Source organism: Bicyclus anynana, chromosome 7 (assembly GCF_947172395.1).
Source record: "Bicyclus anynana chromosome 7, ilBicAnyn1.1, whole genome shotgun sequence".
NCBI classification, from domain to species: Eukaryota; Metazoa; Arthropoda; class Insecta; order Lepidoptera; family Nymphalidae; genus Bicyclus; species Bicyclus anynana.
In genome coordinates this window covers 8,419,309-8,440,977 of record NC_069089.1, presented here as the reverse complement: position 1 = coordinate 8,440,977, position 21,669 = coordinate 8,419,309, and the positions used below count along the sequence as shown (strand labels likewise).

Below are 21,669 nucleotides of genomic sequence, written 5' to 3'. Positions count from 1 at the left end.
GACGTGCTGATCGTTCCCACTCAAGTGCCTACAAAACATTTTGCTAACGATGCATGAATAGGTTCTGAAGGTCTATTTTGACTTAAGAAATTGAATAATTTAGAATTGGCAACATGGTTTTTATCATCTTATCCTGAATATTTCGACGTACAAAGATGAAATTTGGCTGGGAGGTAGTTTATAGTTAGAAGGTGTTCGCTAAGAATGGATTTTACGACAGGGCCGGATTAAGGAAGTCAAAGGGCAGACTACAGCATTACTTTTAGGCAATTATCTGTAGCAGTATCTTTTAGTGATATAACTGATGTTATACGTTCTATTAATATTGCTCTGAAATCTGATAATAATAGAGTGAAAATATCTGTTTAGGTCCATCCCGTTTTAGAGCAACATAGTGGATCTAAGTTAGTTTTTGACTTTAAATACCTAAATGCATGTAAATTTACATAAATAGGTCACATTGGAACAAATAGTACTAAAGCACTCTATAAGAGTATGGCTCGATGTCACATATGATAAACAGAGCGTATCACATATTCTGTTGTTGTACTCTTATGCTATCTGTACCACTATATGGGCGTAAAGTACAAATGGATCTCTCTATTACAAAAAGAAAATCTTGTTAAGGTGATACATTTAAAGTTGTACAGAACGTTAAATCTAAAACTACACAAATTACCCCAGACTTAAGATATCTCAAGCGAAAGTTTTCTTAGCATCAGATAAAAAGTTTTCGAATCCAGGAATGGGGATTTTGTAATTTATAAACGGATTTAAACTGTTTTCATATAAATAAATGGTTCGTTTAAAACGAAGATAACATTTCTTACATCCTATCCATCACAAGTTTCCAATAAAGCGGAATTTTATTGGTCGATAATATATACCCGTCCGAACACTTTCCTCAAGCAATTTAAACATGCTGGAAATAAGTCAAATTTTACCCGATATGGTTCAGGTTCGAGACCAGTTTTCAGAGTAATCATACCAATTACTGCCACATTTTATGAATTTCTTTCGTAAATATATGAAAAGATTACTTAACATCGGTCACATGAAAAAATATGATTTTATAATTTCAAATTAGACCCTGTCAAAAAGTTCATCCATTACGTTAAAACTAAGTCAAGCTTAAAACCAACAAAATATATCATCATTATAATATTGTCCATGTAATTCAAGGTACAATCAATTAATTTATATTACGACGCAAAACTGGAAAATCTGCAAAAATGTATATTAAATACCTAATTACCTGCCTACGTCTGGATATTGCCAAGTTTCGATGTATCTACTTCCTTAATATATCTCCTAAATATTAATGCGAAACAGTGTTAGAATTCTACCCAACAAATCGATTGCTGTTGCGTGGAATTAATAAGCTCTTGCGATTTCTAGATTAGATATTTTACCTCAGCTAGTCTATGGTTTTTATAAAAGCTACAAATATTAGTAAATTAAATATTTGTTAATATTCGTTGTGTATTTCACAACGATTTGTTATTTGTCTGGCAAAGTTTATATATTCATTGAATAGAGCTTTTCCTGCTCTACAAAACCGTGTTATTTGTTTGTTTTTTTTGGACAACTAAGCCTAAATATTGCTCAATAACTTCCTCTGTCTTCTAGCGAAAGTCCCATTTAAATCAGATCTTCCGTTCCACAGATTAACCGAGCAAACAAAAAGACAATAATAATTTTATACTAGCCGCGGAATGTGGAACCTACTCACACTATATGCTGTGAATGTGACTGCATGAGTAAACTACACATATCACTTTACCTCATGGATTAATTACAATGTAAACAATGGTGGCATCTTTCGTAATATTAATGTTCTGACGCAATGGTTAATTTCACGCACATAACATTTGTACAAATATCGACGCGTTAACATAGATTATAGAATAGTTATCATGGAGTAATAGTCTTTGGTCGTGATGAACCAAGAGTCTGTGATGCCAGAATTACCTCATTTTATGATGTCTGAAATTTTGTTAATCTATGCTCCTACCATAATTTTATACCATAAGTACGGTAGCCAAGCAGTTACAAGACCCTCAAAGAATCACGTAAAAAGCGTATTTCAAAAATCGCTAAGCGGCACGTCTGAAACTGGATCTGACTCCCAGAATCGAAATTAGGACCTGGACTAGGACTGCGCCAGAGAGGTCGTCTTTCCTATAATACTGCTAAAATCATCATTATCAACCCATATTTGGCTCACTGCTGAGCTCGAGTCTCCTCTCAGAATGACAGGAGACTATTGGCCTCAATAGTCCACCACGCTGGCCCATAGCGGATTGGCAGACTTCACACACACAGAGAATTAATTCTCTGGTATGCAGGTTTCCTCACGATGTTTTTCTTTCACCATTTGAGACACGTAATATTTAATTTCTTAAAATGCACACAACTGAAAAGTTGAAGGTGCATGCCACATCCTACCAGAATAGATTTCAATTAATATGCCTTGGCACCACCAACAAACTGATTACTAAGTAGCACATACTCGTAGAATGATATTTTTCGCTTTTTATTACATTACAAGAGTACATTTTAAGTTTTTAAGGTCGGTCAAATTGTTTTTTTAATTTTTATTATGTGTTACTTGGTTCTGATCTTTTGCTATAGATTTTCTAATATATACATAATTGGTAAAGTTGAAGCGACATACTCGTAATGTTATTACGCTTTAGCTTTCCAATGTAATTTGTATTTCGTTGGGAATAGTGAAAGTCGTATATGCTAACGGTATAGGAGATATTCCCCGGGTCTGCCAGCGTGGGGCGCCATGACCCCTGATAGTTGACCCTGCACACGGAAGAAGTTAATCATGAACTAGACCCGCACTCCTTTGTAACTATGAATTACGATGACATCAATGCTGTTTCACATGCCAATTGATGATAGGCAATGATAATTTTATACTATAGATCGGTTACGTTCCTAAAAATCACCGCAAAAAGTGATCCGATTAATAGGCTAAAACACTGAGCGCACACTTGCACAATTTTGTCTTTAGTTCCATTATCTATACTAAAATTATAAAGCTGAAGAGTTTGTTTGTTTGTTTGATTGAACGCGCTAATCCCTGGAACTACTGGTCCGATTTGAAAAATTCTTTCAGTGTTAGGTTCATTTATCGAGGAAGGCTATAGGCTATATATTATCCCTGTATTCCTATGGGAACGGGAACCACGCGAGTGAAACCGCGCGGCGTCAACTAGTATATGAATATACAGTTTTCACACTTCCTGAACACACAACTAGACATTGTAGACGAAATTTAGTTATTATTTGTTTAAATAACGTTCGTTGTTGAACATTGAGTTGCCTATAAATTTCCTCTTCTGAGTGCCTCATTTTTCATGCGCATCTAACAGTATTTAATATCATTGATGATAGGTACCTACTCCGTCTCGACTCTCACAAGAATTTATAAGCAGTCGGTAATTAATCTTCTTATTTACAAATGAATTCAACGTTTTGCTTGACACACCGCGGTTTCATCCGCGTAGTTCCCATAGAGCTCAACGGTAAAGCGGCCGGACACATCACCGAGGGGTGGTGGTTCGATCCCTGCCCCGCTGGACTATTGTTGTGTCCACTCCTAATACAGTAATTCCTAACTAGTTCGTAGGGAATGGAAATATTGATCATATTTAAAAGATATGTAGAATAGTTCGGAAGAGTACGAACAGACAGACAAAATAAATTCAAATATTCGATTTTGTGTACGTATGGACTAACTGTTAATCTTTTTATAATAGGTACAGATTTCTTGACACGATTGACATATCAATCTTGGATTGATAAGATTTTATATTTGGCTTAACAGGTGATTCATTCAAAAAACAGCTAATTAATTAATAAAATTTAGTACGGGTCATGAAATTTTAAATACCCACAAATCTACATAAATATTTCCTATCAATATTTAAAAAGTTAGGCAGAAAAGTGAGACCATTTTTAACTGACAACTTTGTGAGCTCATATTTAACATACGATAAATATTATTTAATTTGTTATGCAGAGTATGCCTATAAAGTACATACAATTCCTAACTATTTTTAATTACGTACTACCAAAAAAAGTTCGAAGAGCCAAGTCCGTTGGGGTCCCAAGGTGCTGGAATGGCAACCCCGCACTAGACAACACACTGCTGGTCGACCCTCTACTACGTGAACTGACGACATCAAGCGAGTCGTATGGATTCGCTGGAGGCAGGGGCTCAAGATCGTGATGTTTGGCAGTCCCTTCAAAAGGCCTATGTCCTGCAGAGGACGTCCATCCAGTAATATTAATTGTTTTATAATGATGATGACTACCAAAAAAGTAAACCAAAATATTCGTTATAGCAATAAAACTGTTTATTAAAACAGGAGTTAAATAAAACCAATCTCACAAGTTAAAGTTCAACCTTCTCACAGTTTTATATTGAACTAAACAAGATAAATTTATTACCCTATAATATTAATTGTTTCAATGAATAATGTACCAGTGTGGCGAGCAGTCATCTTTGATATCAGTTGACTCAATCTCTATGTAGTCAAAGGCCAAGTTCATACTATACCAGTTAAGAATTCACGGAAGTCTACTAACCAATTTGCATCAAATGTAAACATACTTTCGTGTTATCTCACTGTAATATGATAAGGTTAAAGATTACTTGACGAATTATCTGTTAATATATCGGTGATGGCAATTCAGAAGTCTGATAAAATACTCATTAGTCAAGGTTAATTTAAATACCTTCTTATCTATTACAAATTCACTTTCTTTTTTTTCTACCTTTTTGGGGTTATTCGTACGGCTCTGGAAAGATTTTAAACACACAGACAACGACATATCGAAAAATATATTGCACCCGCTGCATAATATTCGTAGAAATAACCTAACAAATACAAAATATTGAGCACGAGTCTCCTCTTAGAATGAGAGGGTTTAGGCATCAGTCTCTGGCCCAATGCAGACTTCACACACGTAGAGAATTAACAAAATTCTCTGGTACGAGTATGTTTTCCTTCACCGTTTGAACATAATTGAAAAGTTGGAGGTGTAAGCCCCGGACTGGTTCGAACCTACGCCCTCCGAATTGAAGACAGAGGTCATATCCACTAGGCTATCACGATCTTAAAGTAGTTTTATGTAGTAGCTAGCATAAATTAAATAATATTACTATTTTTCCAATACGAATTAATTTCATTTAGCTTTATCGTTTTCTGTTCTGTGAATATAATCATAGAGAAAGCTCATTTAAGTAGTGTCGATAAAGAAAAATATTTAACAAATTGAAAGGGTATCTAATAAAATTGGTTATCTTAATTCAATGCTGCGGGCCCGTTTATCGACCGGGCTCACGACTTACGTGAAAACCACGACGAAAGTATGCCGGCCTGTATATTGTAAGAATTTTATTATTCTATTAGTTAAACATTATTCAATCTTAATTTTATGTAAAAATATTATTACACAACATTAAAAAGCGTTTAAATAAATGCAACATGTTGTATTTTCTTCCTTATTTATTACTAGCGAACGCCCGCGACATCGTACACGAGAAATCCTGTTTTTCGTATATCCCGCGGGAACCATGTACTTTTCGGGATAGAAGTAATCTATATGCTGCTCTATATCTATATCCTTTATCTTCCAGTCAAAGTTTGGACTGTTTCTAATGAAACTTTTGATTTTAATGGGACTGTTCCAGAGATTAGCCGGACAAAGAGCTTGATTAAGTTTTAGTATCGTGTAAATAGCTATAAGCATTTGACAAAACGCAGTTATTTTGAAATCACAGACAGACTTCTCAATTTTAGTTATATGTATTGATTAGAACATTATTCAATCTAATATCTTAATTCTCTGCGTGTGTGAAGTCTGTCGCATGGGGCCAGCGTGGTGGACTATTGGCCTAACCCTTCGCCTTCTGAGAGGAGAGCTCAGCAGTGAGCCGAATATGGGCTGATAATGATGACTGTGATGTAACGCAGTCCAGTCGTACCTACATTTTATAGCAAAAGTTTTACTCTTACTTGGAGTAAAAAGGAAGTGGGCATCACTTTGAGTAAATGTTAGTCATACATTTAATAAAGATAACATACTTCCTCAAGCAACAGAAAGTAGAGTATTTACTAAGAGGGATAATTTTAGACAATCAGGAGTACATGCATAAGTGTAAAAGTAAAGTAGTGAGGGAAAAAGTATAATATTTCTACGAGTATAATAACCATGACAAAATACAATTCACATCGCGATGCGAAATCGCTGAAGTTGAAACAAGTATAAGTTACAGAAACCGAGTGTTAGCTAATATTACAGGTTTGTGCGATAGAGGAAATATCAATGTAGTTTGATATCGGTCGGGAGCGATACACTGGTACCGCAGGAGCGATACACTTGTACCGCAGGAGCGATACATTAGTACCGCAGGAGTGCGTACTGAGCTGTACTCGCGTTACTTGCTCGAAGCCTCGGAATGAAAACAATGGTTTCATCTATACGGCTCAGGTGACAAAATAACGTACACATCGCCTACGTTTTGTTTTTGAAACACGTGCAATGTGTACTGGGAATGTACTTACTCATAACATGATTATTGTCGGAATAATGCATAAATTTCATTTAGTAATAAGCGATTAAACTACGGTATACTTGTGAATTATAAATAAGTAGGTAGCAGCCAAATTAGAGACACACTCAGCGCGTGATTTTTAATAATAGCGTAGTTTTACAATTTATTTAAATAAGCCCTACAGAAAAAATCAACTTTGCTTTTCTCCACCGAAGTGCGACTAATGGACGCATAGCGGCGACACGGTAGATTTTAAAAATAATAAAAACTTAAGCACCATTAAGGCGTTCGTCAGTAAAACATAATTAAAAAATGAAATAATGAAATGAATCAATGAAAAGAATGGGTAAAAAACAAACAGGTCATAATATAAATTGTAGATGGCAGGAAACACAACGCCGGAAGGCCGAAAGGCATTCAAAACTTTTGCTGCGCGAATTAGAAACGTGGATGCAAATCGTTTAGTACGAGTTTCCTGGATAACCTCGTAATTAAAATTTAGGCATGTAATTTAGATGATTTCAGTGCGCAAAATGAGATTAAGTATGAAAACAAACAGGTATAATATGGATACAGAGACACTAATTTAACCCTCTGAGAAACAAGACGTTTAACTTACAACCGTAAATATACGTAAATGCCTATTCAGGTACAACAAAACACGTAATGCGATAGTATTATGTCTAACCTTTTGCCATATTAACTTCGTCGTTCACATTTCCAAGTATTACATCTGTCCCTAACGCAGAACTGGAACGCGACCATTTAGGGCCTATTGTTATTCAATAGCCGCTACTTGTATTTACATTTAATAAACAGTCCCTAGTAATTCATAACGTAACAATTACATGGTTTAAAACATTGCTTTCTATTTCTATTGTACTAGATATGTCATAAACATCGTTTCGTTATTGCTCAAGCCTGCGTGTTAAAATTGAGAAGATCCGCAGAAGAACCAAAGTCATCGACATAGCTCAGTGAGTCACGAAGATGAAGTGAAAATGGGTGGGGCATATAGTTCGAAGAGCCGATGGACGTTGGAGTGCCTAGATGTTGGAATGGCAAAAGCAAAAGAAAGCGCATTATTTGTCGAAGGGAGTCGCAGGCGGCTTAGTTTCGTGGGGTTTTGAAGCTCCTATAAGAAGGCCTTTATGGACGTCCATCAGCTGATGTGATGATGATGATCTAGTATCATTGATGATCCCATTTACTGACCCATCATACTGCACCCTTGGGTGTTCTGTATGTCGTCAAGGAGCATTGCAGTTTTCGACTATGCAAGAAAATTGTTGGCAATGGTATAAAACTCTCTGATGCCTCACTACCTTTTAGACTTTATTTTGCAGTATATTATAGTACTCGTATGTTTTTAAATTGGCGCTTTACAGTTATGCTTACCTATATTATCATAAATTATTTCTTTATTCCATTAGTACAAAGTAATGTAAAAACCCAACGCTGGGTTCAGAATGCTCCGAGTTTAAATTAATGATTAATGTAAAGCGTATTTGACAAAGTCACCGATTAAATTCATAATATATTTACAGGACTTTAACCATTTTAATTGACAAACATTCTCACATGTTGATCCCTACTACAAAGTATTTATTACAAAAAATATGTATATAAGTGTAAAATGTGTATAAATTCACTTTACATAGAGAACAATGTCAATAGAAATAGTTTCACGAAATTCTGTCAAAGTTCCACACGACATTACACAAAGTTCTGACACCCAGTTAGAGTGTGGTCCCGCTTGCGTAGTGTAATTAGTACCACATAATTAGTATGGACTGTTTAAACTTTAAATTATTTAGTTTGTTGTTTTCTACTAAAAATATTATAATTTTATGATGTTAGAACAACATTTGCGTTAAACAGGAAATTTGAAACTGCAGTTACGATAATAGTTTAGGACCCTAAAAACAAACAAATACCTTTTGTCATAGGTTTTTAAATGTAGTTTTTATCTATTACTAGCGGACACGGTCAAGCTTCGCTTTGACTTTTGTGCAATTCTTCCATACCCTCACCTACCCTACTCCTACCCTAATCATACCCTACCCCTACCCTATACATATTAAAATTCAATTTATTACGAATCGTTTGTATGGGAGTATATTTTTTTTTTAAAACCATCCTAGAACTTCAACGAACATTTAAAAAAAAAAATTGGCCAAATTATTTCAGGCTTTATTGAGCTATGCGTTTACCAACGCATTTTGCGATTCATTTTTATATTATAGAAGATATACAGATTTTAATAACTCAATGGTTGTTGCCACGTATCCTGGTTTACTCTAATTATAAAACTGTTCATCTCTGATCATTTGTAATGTTTATAGGTACCTTTATTAAATACTGGAAAAATAAATAAGTTTAAATGTAGAACAATGTTATCTTACTTAAATAAAGTACCTACCTAGTAAAAGTTCTATTCAGATTAAATACTTTGAAAAATTATAAGCAAGATAAATTCAAATAAGCATCGTTACTTTATACCTTTATGTTTATGTTTAGATAATTTTGTTGTAAGAATAGTTTCATATCATTTGTAATTTAATTCATCACTGCCATCAATTGGGACCGTGAATATTACAAACGCACGATCTCGCATTCTTCATGCGTTATAAGAATGTGTACTGTTTGTAACGCATCATTGCATTGAGCACAATACGCGAGCTCTAGCTCTAGATTAAGATACCTACTACGCTTCTTTATCTTTCGAGTAGATCACAGGCGCTCTCACAATAATTGAATGAATAACGAATGTGACATTAAAGGAAGAAAAACTGACGAAGTCGCAGGCCTCCGCTAAATAGACAATAGCTTTAGACAATAGCTTTATTACTAAAAGTTACATGCTTATTTAATATACTTAATCCAAAAAATTAAATGCGTAAATCCAAATAATTAATGTGATGGAAGTTGCACTAGTATAAACCGTGTCGCAACTTCCATCGCTCTTCCCTCATTATAGATGATTACAACATTCAAAATTAACAATCTAAAATTAGAGAAAATAAAAATCTTAATAATAAAAAACTAGCTAAATAGTTGCTAGTCACACTAACATTGTAAATGCGAGTTTGTGTGGAAGTATGCATGTTTGTTTCTCCTTTGCGCTGCGGCTACTGAAGCGATTTGGCTGAAATCTGGAATGGAAGTAGATTTTACTCTGGATTAACTTTTTAAAATATGGTTCCCGCGGGATTTGTGAAAAACTGAATTCCACGCAGTCGAAGTCGCGGGAGTCTGCTAGCATAAAATATGGCTGAGTTTGTTGTGGGCTCTTCTCGGACCAAGCACTTTGGAACCCTCGTAACTTTAATTTCAAGTTTTAAGACTTTAATTATCACCGATCATGACAACTTGACGTTTCAAAAGTGCTTGTAAAGTGAGCCTATTTGAAATAAATGAATTTTCATTTTGAGTAGTTTATAATTTAGTATGTAAGTTATTAAAATATACATACAATTACAAGTAGGTACTTCGATGAAAACGAGGATTTAACACATTGCACACATTTGTAATTTTTTGTTTGTAGATAGATATTTGACGAGTAAAAGTTGCGTCTATTGTTCGATATATTTCAGTACTGTCGGTATTTTCCCAACAATTTCCTTTTCACTACGTTAATAGAAAATTCTTGGAAAAATACCAATAGTCCAATACATTACCTTTGTCAGACTGTTCGAACTTTGCGTAATGAATGTTATAAAGTCAAGCAAAACTGGTAAAAGAAAGTTCCCTTTCACGTAGCTTTGAAGTTTCGTCTAAAGGGGAAACTTAATAAAATTGGTTCTAATTTATGCTACCTATTAACTTTATCAATAATACAACATAGCTTACGGTTTTTTGTTGAATATTACGTTTAATTTTCTAAAATAAAGTATAATTACCGATTATTATCGTTCGTAGACAGGAGTTAATTTTTTTTATTAAATAGATTAACTTAATTTAACTCCTTAAAAAAGTATGATCTATTTTGTGAAAGTCTCTTCAAAATCGTTTCATACATTATTCAGAATGGATTTCGTAAATTAGAGGGTTACTCGTCTCCCATTTTGCACGATATTATATTGGCATTAAGGACCACGCACTCGTAATACACACTTATTTTGTAAATTTGATTTATTTAAAAAAATAATTATTATTGCTGACAGTCATTATTTGTATATGTATTAATTATGTCTAATTACATAATCCTATCATCTAAATAGGATTTCAATCCTGCGGCCTACGGCTGTATCAGTGACGTACGTCTGAAACCGATGATTCGCGCGTCATCCCACGCAAATCTGGGATTTATAATGTGGCCGGCGCCTAGATATTATATACTGTGATGTACCTGATACATACATAATATGGCAGGCCGCAAGCATTTAGATATCTATACTTATGATAAATCTGTAGAGAGGTCAATTCTATACATGAAATATATTTCCAAAATCACTATCAGGGGGTGATTAGTGATCGATACTGATGCCAAAAATACAATCAGTAAAATTTTTGTCTGTCTGTCTGTATGTTCGTTATAGGAACAAAAACTACTCGATGGATTTTAACGAAACTTGGTACAATTATTATTCATACTCCTGGGCAGGTTATAGTACACTTTTTATCACGATACGATCAATAGGAGCAGAGTAGTGAAGGTAAATATTGGGAAAACGGGAGAAGTTACTCCATTTTTACAGCGATACTACTGTAAGGGCTGGATAGAGGTCTAAGGGCGGACGAAGTCGCGGGCGTCCGCTAGTAGATAATATTTCTTAAACATTGTTAAATGTAACCTTACCTAAGCTGTCTAAGGCAAACAGTGGGCATAGAACCAATATTTAAAGTTCTATTGAAACGTCAAATTCTATTTGAATCGGCATGTATTGCTTACATAATCTCTACTTGTTTATAGATTTATTATATTTAATACCAGCTGTGCCCCGTGGTTTCACTCGCAAAAACCCCGTTTGTGATATAATCGGGATTAAAAGTGCTATTTGATTTTATAGTTTTTTAATAGTATCTTATAACTCTATTCTAGGAGAAGGAGAAAAAAAATCGATATACTCTTAAATAGCTTTTGTGAACTAGACTATTTAGTGAGACTATTAAGATTTTAGATTAATCATAGTATATTAAGGTACCTTAACTATAACTTCTTTGATTGCTAATTAGCCCAGAACATAAACCTTATCTCCTTTTTCAGGTACTTACAAATTACCAAAGCAGTAACTTCGTCTATGGACGAGTGAAGGATTCTTGTACCTACTGGAGGCTGTCTCTGTAAACCTTTTCAAAGTTAAAACGGTGAGCTCTATCATTATCATTTCAAGAGATTTTTCATTGTAGATAATAATAGGAATACGTACCTAATGCGTACCTACATCTCGATATACAAAACTCGTGATAGTAAGTAGAGTAACTATGTAAAGTTTATTTAAATAAATATTATTTACAGTGTTTAAAGAATAGTCTGTTATCTGTAGCTATATATGTAGTTAATCAATCTTTAATATGTACATGTATGTAATAATAATCTGTAGCTAATAATAGGTTAATCAATCTTTAATATGTACATATTTTTACTTACATTATGCATGGCATAATGTAAGTAAAAAGGAAAAAACATGAAAATGGAAAAGGCATAATGCAAAAGGACTATATTGTAGTCTTATTTATTCATTTGAGGAATAATTACAGTACGTAGAAATTGTACGTACTATTTTTCTAATTGGCAACATTATGTATTCCTATATATGTATAAATAATTATGTTATATTTGTTTGTAAGAATCTACATTTAAGAAATTAAAGTGCGTAAGTAGATTTACTCGTATAAATGTAAAGTTGAAAATGAAATATTTTATCAACTAAAACTCTCGGAATCAAAGAGCATAAATTCGACTAGGCAGGTATGTACGTTTTCATTAATTAAACCACGAGAAAGCAAATGATTAATTATTATTATGATCGAGTGTTCGTACGTTAAACAGTTCGCTAAATGAACTTTGCCCATGCATTCTCTAATTAATAATGAAATGTTCAGGTGTTAAATATCAAATTTCGCTTACAATGTGGAATATGTGGCATGCGCTTACTCCTCGAGTAAGCAATAGCTAAAGCCGGCGCCACCTAACTAACGGTAATACGAGATGCCTAACTCATGCTCACGTTAGAGCATCTTATACGTCTAAGCTAATAAGACCACTGCTCGATATGTTACAATGCGTTATGGTTTAGTTTTAATACAAAGTTAAGTGCAGTTACGATCGATCGGATACATTTATAATTCTCTTCAATTACACTACCTACTGACAAAAACCGCATTAAAATCTGTCACGTAAATTAATAGATCTAAGCGTACATACAGTGGGCAGAGGCTAAGACCAATTATAATTTATATATGCCGCTTAATAATTTTCAAATAATTTTAAAGGTAAAGTCTCGATTAAAAGGAGTGCTACCACAAAGTCAGATTTTTATATATTAGAATCGTTTTAAAAGGATTCCTTATTATTTATTGTTATTATATAGGTACTGTGAATAATGTTACTGGGATCAAATATAGCTTAAGTTAATATAGCTTTTTATTGTATTGGAATAATATTTAACGATGACAAATTTTAAATCAGTTTAGTGATTTAGACGTTTAAGAGTAAAGAAAGAAAGAAATGAAAAAGCATTTATCTCAAAAATTGTGCTACATATAACACCTTATCACTACTGTAGTGCCTGATACTCAGACCACATAAGCAAGTTAAAAACCACAATCCGTAATATACAAACAATACTTTTCATCGCATTTATAATATTCAAGATTCAATTTTTACACAATCATAATTATCTATTATCAATAACAAACTTCTTGTGTGCAAAAATTGACAAAATTATTATTTAACTAGCGGACGCTCGCTACGTCGTCCGCGTGGAATTCAGTTTTCCCGCGGAAACCGTGGATTCTTCGGAGATGAAAAGTAACCTATGTGTTAATCCAGAGTAAAATCTATTTCCATTCCAAATTTCAGCTAAATCGCTTCAGTAGACGCACCGTAAAAGAGGAACAAACATACTTACACACTTACACACAAACTTTTGCCTTTATAATATTAGTAGGATGACATTAGTGTACATCTTGAGAATAATATGTGAATATAAATAAGCGATTATTTATAGCGATATTAAAATCTCGTTAAGGACTTGATAAGTTTCCTTACAGAGAACGGTGACTTGATTGTATTATTTGTTATCTTCTTACTCGCAAAATTAAAATATAACCTGCTTAACTTTGTGTTATGGAAATTACTTAATAATTTATCCCGAATTTAGAACTCCGTTAAATTTAAATTCACAAGCAATCCTCAATAAAGTCTACCAACATTGTAGTGACTCGCGAAATTTAAATTTAAAAATGGACTCCGATAAAAGCCGAAATGGAAATACGGTTAGGGATTTGAGTGGTACTCAAGAGCTTCGTTGAAAGTTTTGTGATCAAAAAACATGCCCAACAGTTGAATCATGATCAAAATCACGCCGGGACTTTGCATTGTGATCGAGTCAGCGGCAGGGAACGTCAAAGCACATCGTGATTCCATACAACTACAATACTGTATAGAGCGGGGAATAAATAGATATTGTCCATTAACACTTCGCTATCTTTATTTAGATGCCGATGACCGTTTATGTGATATATTTAATTAGTGTTCAATGCTAAATTGAGTAAGCACTTCTAACTTAAAACCGTATTAAGTGCTTAATTCATTAACATATAAACTAACTTTTTTGTATTGTAATTAATTCGTGGGAGATGGCTGGTTGTCCTTAACACAGATCCATAAAATCTAGCTAGGACAGCCAGTTCTTGAACTTCAGAAAATTGTAATACCTTTTTGTGTGACAAATAAACGATTTAAACTTAAAAGCGCCAACTTGTCAATATACGAGTACATTCAAAATTCTCTATAACATTAGCAATGTTCTCCGAAAAGCTTAAGGTTTAAAGTGTTGAGTAAGCATTATAATCCGTTAGCTAAAACACTAGTCTTGAGTAAAAATATTATTTTTTCAAGTTCCTCATTTACATTAGAATCTATAAAAAACTGTATATAAGAAAAACTGAGTTTGTGGCAGCACACCTTTTAATCGAGATTTTGTTGTTAAAATTATTGGGCAGAACAACGACAACAAAAAAATCTCCTTACCTTAAATCTTTATTTCTTATGACCTATCTAATATTTATTAATTAGATAATATTGATATCCTTTATCAATATTTTATAGGTAATATAATTCTTTATATAGGAAATAAACTTTATTTATTCATTTTATTTATTAATCAAGCATATTTTGAATATTTAAATAGATACGGAAATCCTTTATTCATTTTACGTCAGCCACCTCACATTTTGTAATGACGACAAATTCAGGTCAACGCGACGCTTGCATTTTAATTCATGCATTACGTTTATTTTATAAATTCGCCGCAGAGTTTTTCATGACAAGTCACTTTGCCATTTTTAGCGCTAATCTGTTTCCAATCAGTCTCAGAAATGTCGATCGTAGTAATTCAGTCCAATAAATACCTAGTTGCTGTTTATCAAATTTATTGCAATTATGGGACAAGTATAAAATATTTTGTTGAATGCACGTTGAATGAGACGAATGCATTGAGTTAGTAATTAAATAAAACATGAAGTTTCTCGATAGAAACAGGAAAACATTTCAGATAGAAATATCTGAAATGTTTTCCTGTTTCGTCCTTTTCATACCACTTTTTCACGTAGTCGGGTTTCTAAACAGTATTTTTTATTCAATACTTTTAAGTTTTGAATAAAAAAGTTAAGTTAGTATAGAAATTATGTTCTCATGTAAGTGACTTAAGTTTATGAAAATAAAAGACATTATAAACAATTTTCGCAAGACAATAATGATTTTAGCACATTTGCACAAGTTGCTTTATCAGTTTAAGTGAAGGACAAGGTATACCTTTTGAAATTATGCACTATTTAGAGTCAAGAATAGAGAAAGCCTCAATAGCTCAACGGTAAGAGCGGTTGGACTCATCATCGAGGGGTGGTGGTTCGATTCCCACCCCGTTGGTCTGTTGTCGTACCCACTCCTAGCACAGTCTTTCCCGACTAGTTAGAGGGGAATGGGAATATTGGTCATATTTATATATATAAAAAAAGATATGGCAAATATTCTTTAAAAAAAAAAAGAATTATTGCGTAAGTGTATCTACATTTCTATTTTTATATAAAGGCAGGATGTTCTCTACGTTTCATGTCATTATAGTCTGTGGCATCATTAAGTGACCCGATTCTGGAATTTATATTGCTTTTAATGTATCGCTTGTATCGCTTTTAATTAAATTATAATATACATATTTTTAAATATAATTTTGTCAGTCACTCTGTCTAAGATTAATCTCTGAATGTAAATAGATTTGCATAAATTCACAAGTAAATCTAAGCAGTCTGTTTCATAAGTCCGGCACTACGCAACACAGGAAAATAAAATTTTTGTTTCATCAAGATGGCTGGAAAGGAAAAAGTTATGTGATAAAAAAATCACGCAGACGTCCACTAGTGTATAAATATTCAGATACCTATCATTCAGTTGTTTTACATGCTCATATTACCTGTATACACTCGTATATGTATAGATCATCTCCCAAAATAAATGTGATTGATGATTTCGAGAAAGGCGTTGTACGAAACCCTAATGTAGATGCAGTCACATAAATAAACAGTAGTCGGATTAAATGGCGAACCATTTTTTTCAGTTAAGCTCGATTACTGGACGGTTCATTAATAAAACGAATTGGGTACCGTTTCGTCTTGAGCCGCAGTATTTGTTACGGCTTCATTTAATATTTTAGTAGTATTACTAACGCAAGCTTTTAATATAAATAAGCATAAGAACTTAATAATAAATTAATGTATATAAAACATATTGAAAAAATACCTACCTAAGTATATGGGACGTCATTTAGGCAAATTAAAATCACTAGCACGTAAGACGCAACTCTTGTTTAAAAGGATAGCAATGCTGTTTTCGCACAAAGTAAACGAATTAGCGAAATGGAATGGAATGTCATAAAAGACGTAATAGCAACCTACAACTTTCCGCGAGGCAAAAATGTAGTAGTTTCATTCATACCGCATGATGTAATCATTACCACTAGGATGACTATAACATGCTTTCGGCATCATTACTTCATCTGTTTTTCGCTACCGCACCCAAGGTCGTTAGCACGATTAGCACTGTTTATACACCTTCAGCGAACTTATTGGCACAAGTTGAAATGTGTGCAATAAATTACAGGTAATAGTAAACTTTGGAAAATTTACTAGTGTGCTGCATCGTTCCTCTTATTCGAGATCTAAAAGCGTCACTCTTCATTCAAATTATGCGTAATGTAAACATCCTGTGGAAAACACAATCCAGCTCTAGTCGGCCAAGGTTGGGCACTGTGTAAGTTTAGCACAACAGACTGTTTATCTGCATATTTTTATGGGCCAGTTTACTCTTCGCATAACGCATTTACCTCCAAATGTTATCGCGTGATCTGATAAGGTAAACATAAACATAAACCTACAGCAAAACCTTGTTATATTATAATATTTTACTGTTTATAAGCATAATTTACTACCTCAGCTAGGATGCTGATTTTATGAGCAGTAGATTTTTATTGAAATGTATAAAGGACACAATCTCTATACAAACTCGGGCCCAAAAAATTTAAACGATACAAAACTGAAAATTGGCCACAAATTAGAACATATAAAGAGATCCGGCCAATTTTCAGAAAAATCTATATTGGCTAAATCAGCTAAATTATTTATCAAATTTGCATTTGCGCAACTTGACATCAAATTAATTGCATTATCATCATAATGAAACAACTTAACTTTAACGTTACGGTTACTTTAGCACTAATGCAGTATATATGTATATGTTATTATACGGACTACATTTACTTTTTAACTGAATCATAATTGAGAATTTTAAATGCTTCATAATCGTAGGTCAAATCATTTCCAAGGTCGATTTACCGTGTCGAATTTCTTTAGATTTCTTCGAGTATGTTTACGTACGTTCGATATCAAGTTTTGCTTTAGCAATTACCATTTTGATGAAGTTCAATGTATCCATCATATCATAAAGTCATTGATTGTTTTTGATTGTGATTACAACATAATCAGTATTTTCTATATTAAGAACTTCTACTGGTAGGGATGAGTAGTTTGTTTACTATTAATCTTGTCAAGATCATAAGCAAACTGGATTAAAGCCAGATTTATCACTAGGTTAGATTTACTATTGGGCGCAACTTCTTGAAATATACCAGTATTACTTCCTACTTTTCTTTCACTATTTACGATAGAGTAAGCCATAGTATCTTTAGCTGCTACTACTAGTGAAATATTGCTACTTTTGATGATATCAAATCCTACGCATAAATTATTAAAATTGTTGAAAGTTCTAGTGATAATTATCATGACGCTTAATTAACTTGTCACTGTCACACATTATTAGAAATTAAAATTATTAACTTAAAAATATTTTTGGAGCTTGAAGTTAGAACATGCTTGCAAGATTGAATCGAAAATAAATTAATGATTAACAAATAATTTTAAATAATATTTTTACTCACAACAATACCCATTGCTTTATTTTCATCACAGCTGTATTACGAGTACATACCTACATATTATCCAATAAGACTGAGCTTTGTATTATTCCGTTGCCAGAAAGCTTTCCCAAAAGGAAACGTGACATCATCTAAAGAAAATGAAATTGTAGGGAAATAAAATATGTATCAATTTTCCCAAATTACAATACACAACTTGGCAAAGAAAAAGAAAAGAAAAAGAGATTTTCGAAATTTGTTAAAATAATTCGGTCATTTGAGTTATTTAAATCTTAAAGTATAAAATTATGTGACCTTAAGTTTTCCTCCAGGAGTGAGGAATTAATTGTGAAATTGATATATCCTCTCTTATTTATTTTGTAACTGGTTGCGAAGGTCACCAGTAAGCTGCCTTTTAGAATAACAAACAGATTCAGATGAAAAAGCAGGAACATAAATATAAATAAAGGAGAGGCCCATTCGGAATTTTAATCTGGATTTTTTTACCAAGTCCAGGCATCTCAAAAGGGCACTATGCGTCTGGCATAATTTCAAACAGATATAAGAACTCTTCAACCAACTTTCATACAAAATACGAGTACTTGTGATTATTATGGGGAATATAGAGAAGCGCTAATCGTCCACTTCAATAACCTTGACCTTACGGCTGAACCAAAAATCCATGCAAGTGTTTGGTTCAGAACAACGGCCGCTGGCGCACAGCCAAAACTTTCTAAAAACGGGTTAGCTGCAATGTTTCAATTAAGCCCAACCGTCCGATGATTCGACAAGGAGTTGCATTAAGCGTTTTAAAAAAGCTTCTCTCAAAACCTCGCCAAATTACGTCCTAAAATTAAGTGTATGATTTATGATCCCTGCCTAATTGTTTTATTAAATACAAGCAGTCGCTCGCAACCATTTTTCTGGCTCTTTGCTCGTTTTTGATGATGTAATTTCAACAAAAAAAAAACCTAACCGAAGCACGTAAGTAATTAAAGTTTAAGTGCCTATTTGATGTCTCTTGTACCAACATTACAGATTAACTCATCTTTAATTTACTTGTATACGCATCTAAAGACGTACATTATGATAATGTGAAATTTTGTTGTCTGTTCATCCTATTGTTCGTTAATGGCGACTTTGTTTAATTTGAATTGATTTAGTACTATTAATCTTGCTACAGTGATATTATACTAAAAATCTATGTCCTGCTAGATAATTTTATTACTTCAATACTTTATACTAGTATGTGAATCTAGACAAGTCCGGTTTAAAGAGTCATGAGTCTTTTTGTAGATTATAGTTATCATGATCTATTCATAGGTATTATTTAATGAGAATTGGGCGTCATCAACTAGTAATCAGTGCCTACACCTGCAGTGTAGCGTAATAGGCGTAAGAACGCAAACTGTCAGATATCGATTCTACATCGACAATCTCTATCTTTACGTATTAGCTAATGTGACGTAGTACGACTTCAATTACTAATGGTAAGTCTATTTTAATACACCATTTACTTATTAATACACCAGTATCTATATTTTAATAGTTGTCGACTATTAAAATATAGATAATCTAGTGTTTATTGCCTATGTAGTTTGAAGTATCTATGAATCTATGATGTAAATTATATTGATCATAAGACTGCTGGAAAATATAATGTCATTGTTTGGAATATATTGATCAGAATGTAAATAACAGTTATAACACAACGTACTCAGATAAATAATCTATTACAACGTATGAAAGTTTAAAAATAAATTAAATTTAATCGTGGACATTCACTTAGTCAGTAAAAAGTAAACTGTCTAATTTGACTAACAATTTAAATATTTATTTCACTACAAATTGCTTAAGTCGCTGACAACCGCCAGTAATTAACCCAAAGCCTAACGATGAATCTACCAAAGACAATAGAACTTGTGAGTCAGCGATATCTTCGTAATGGTGATGCTAGTCGAGCAGGTCATTGAAACTGAGATTTGTTAATGTGATACAGTGGCTGACTGAGATCTCTGAATACATAGGTGATAATGATCAGCAAACCAATGCGGATGCCACTGGCATGTCTCACAAAAAGTTCAATGTGATTATTAAACGCAAGCTTCTAGGGAAGTCTTATTATAGTGTAATGATTATATTAATGACGAGCGGACACCCGCGACTTCGTCCGCGTGAAACCCTACTACTACCCTACCCTACTCCCACTCTACAGCTACCCTACCATACAGGGGATGAGAAGGGACTCGACGATATTTAGTAGTTGATTAGAACCCTGATAGGTTTATTGGAAATATATTTCATGTACAGAATTGACCTCTCTACAGATGTATTATAAGTAGGTATAGCTATAAAAGCACTATAGGACTGTGTACTTCTAGATAAGTTTGTAAAATGGTGGTAAATAAAAAAAAACAAACATTGGCTGAGTTTGTTGTGGGCTCTAGCCAAGGCGCTTTTGAAACCTCGTAATTTTAAGTTTTCGACTTTACTTTACCACCATTAAATCGTAACATAACTTGACGTTACAAAAGCGCTTGTAAAATAAGCCTAATAATTAGGCTTATTTTACAAGCGCGTACCTATTCAAAAAAAAAAACCATTTATTTCAATTATTGAAATAGATGTTTTTTTTGAATAGGTACGTCAAAATCACATAGTGTAACCGTGTGCTAAAACTACAAGTTAAAGTTGAGGTACTGTTGGGAGCTAAACCTAATTTAAACATTAAGTTTACCCTTGAGAAGGGATTAAAATTGCTTCTCAAGTATCTAAATTATAAATACACTAGCAACGCCCGTACCAGTAGCGTAGCGTGCCTTGGAGGGGCCTGTATCAAAATTAGTCGGAAGCCCCCCAAATTAAGGGTAAATATTTCTTAGAAAAGAAACAAAAATGATTGCTTAAAATAAATTTGTCAGTGATTTCACCTATGTAGGAACTTTTGGGCGAACACTTAACCCCGGGAAAAAGTTGTTTTTTTTTTACTTTTGTCATTTCTGAAGTGAACCTCTACTTATAGGAGGTTTTTCCCGGGAAGCATCAGATTCAGTGAGATTTTGGAATTGCATTTTACAAATTTTTGCTTTTGAACGTACGGGGGGCACTGTAGTCCGGGGGGCCCTGCAGTCCGGGGGCCCCGTATCATTCATACGGCTGATACGGTGGTAGCTACGCCCCTGGCCCGTGCCTTCACCCGCATGGCGACCTCTGACCCTTCTAACTTCAAAGAATTCAGACACTTCTAACAATTTTCGCCATATTTTACTTTGATAAATTATACACTTAATCCTTTCTGATGAAATACCTCCTATATCTATTGGTGAAATATTGTATGAGAATCCGCTCATTAGTTTCGAGTTTGTCGGGAACTGACAGAGAGACAGAAGCGGCAGAAGTCTTTATACATATTTAACAGCTATTACCATTATATTAGGAGCAGGCCTTCCTCCTTATGGA

At 33.6% G+C, this 21,669-nt stretch overlaps 2 protein-coding genes across 4 annotated transcripts in view; one reads left to right on the top strand and one right to left on the bottom strand.

Moving 5' to 3' along the window:
* LOC112055844 (synapsin) overlaps window positions 1-21,669 on the bottom strand; it is a 123,086-nt gene that overhangs the window by 20,972 nt on the left and 80,445 nt on the right. The window lies entirely within an intron of this gene.
* The window catches only part of LOC112046336 (tissue inhibitor of metalloproteinase), an 84,307-nt gene that overhangs the window by 2,109 nt on the left and 60,529 nt on the right, over window positions 1-21,669 (top strand). The window contains exon 2 of one of the 3 annotated variants that reach the window (XM_052882361.1): window positions 11,787-11,887. The exons of the other annotated variants lie outside the window; for them this stretch is intronic. The gene's annotated coding sequence lies outside the window, so the exon portion shown is untranslated. The remainder of the gene's footprint in view (window positions 1-11,786; window positions 11,888-21,669) is intronic. 3 annotated transcript variants of the gene reach the window in all.